Here is a 1,726-nt window from a genome sequence, read left to right as displayed (position 1 = left end):
ATTCTTATTATTGTTGAAATATATATATATATATATATATATATATATATATATATATATATATATATATATATATATATATATATATATATATATATATAATTATTAATATGGCAGATTAGTGCTTTGAATTTAAAATTCAATTATAAAGATTTTTATCTTTTATTAATAAATTAATTTAATAAAATTATATAATGAATTTCAAATTCAAATAAATTTTAATTATTAAAAATTTCTACATGAAATATATTTACATTTCAAGATTCAAATTCTTTTTATTCTGATAATTTAATTTCCTTTCATAATTTAACTATAATAATAATAATTATTATTATTTCTTTAACAACATTTTTTATTATAGATTTTATATATAATAATTATTTAAATCTAACTCTTTTAAAAAATCATACAATTGAAATTATTTGAACTTTATCTCCTATAATTATTTTAATAATTATTTGTTTTCCATCTTTAAAAATTTTATATTATATCGATGAAATTATAAATCCTCATTTTTCTATTAAAGCTATTGGCCATCAATGATATTGATCTTATGAATATCCAGAATTTAATAATTATGAATTTGATTCATATATATTAAATTATGAACTAATAAATCAATTTCGATTATTAGAAACTGATAATCGATTAATTATTCCATTTAAAATTTCTATACGAATAATTATTTCTTCATTAGATGTTATTCATTCATGAACTATTCCATCATTAGGAATTAAAGTAGATGCTATTCCTGGTCGAATTAATCAATTAAATTTATTTTGTATCCGTCCAGGAATTTATTTTGGACAATGCTCTGAAATTTGTGGAATAAATAATAGATTTATACCTATTATATTAGAAAGAACTTCTTATGAATAATTTATAAATTGAATTAAAAATAAAATTTGAAAAATTAGTTAATTTAAATAACATTAGATTATCATTCTAAAATTAATATTTTATTATTATTTTTCTATCATTAGATGTCTGAAATAAAGAATTGATCTTTTAAATCAATTATAGTAATTAAAATTTACTTCTAACGAATACCACAAATAATACCTATTAATTGATTAGTTATCTTTATAATATGTTTAATATGTTTATTTACTATTATAATTTTAAGAAATTCATTTTTATTATATATTATCATAAAAAATATTTATAATATAAATAATAATAATAATAATAATAAAAATAATTTAATTAAAAAATGAAAATGATTATGATAAACAATTTATTTGAAATATTTGATCCTTCAATTAATAATTATATTCAATTAAATTGAATTTTTATAATTTTACCAATTATTTTATTTCCAAATTCATATTGATTAATTCCTTCACGAATTTTAATAATTTTTAAATTATTTATTGAATATTTATTTAATGAATTTAAAATAATTATAACTAATAAATATTCAATAAATATTTTTTCATTCTTAAGAATTATAATTCATATTATAATATTAAATTTATTTAGATTAATTCCTTATATCTTTACATCAACAAGACATTTAATATTTAATCTATCAATAGCATTATCTTTATGATTAAGATTTTTAATTTACTCAATTATTAATTTTCCTATAAAAACTTTAAGACATTTAGTACCATTAAATTCTCCAAAATTTTTAATAAATTTTATAGTAATTATTGAACTTATTAGACTTTTTATTCGCCCTTGAACATTATCAATTCGTCTTTCAGCAAATTTAATTTCAGGA

At 14.8% G+C, this 1,726-nt stretch overlaps 1 pseudogene; it reads left to right on the top strand.

Annotated features, from left to right (window-relative positions):
• Positions 1-237: 237 nt before the first annotated feature.
• Positions 238-913, top strand: LOC126876470 (cytochrome c oxidase subunit 2-like; annotated as a pseudogene).
• Positions 914-1,726: the final 813 nt, after the last annotated feature.

The sequence above is a fragment of the Bombus huntii genome, unplaced genomic scaffold (genome assembly GCF_024542735.1).
Source record: "Bombus huntii isolate Logan2020A unplaced genomic scaffold, iyBomHunt1.1 ctg00000075.1, whole genome shotgun sequence".
NCBI classification, from domain to species: Eukaryota; Metazoa; Arthropoda; class Insecta; order Hymenoptera; family Apidae; genus Bombus; species Bombus huntii.
This window is presented reverse-complemented; position numbering and strand designations above follow the sequence as displayed.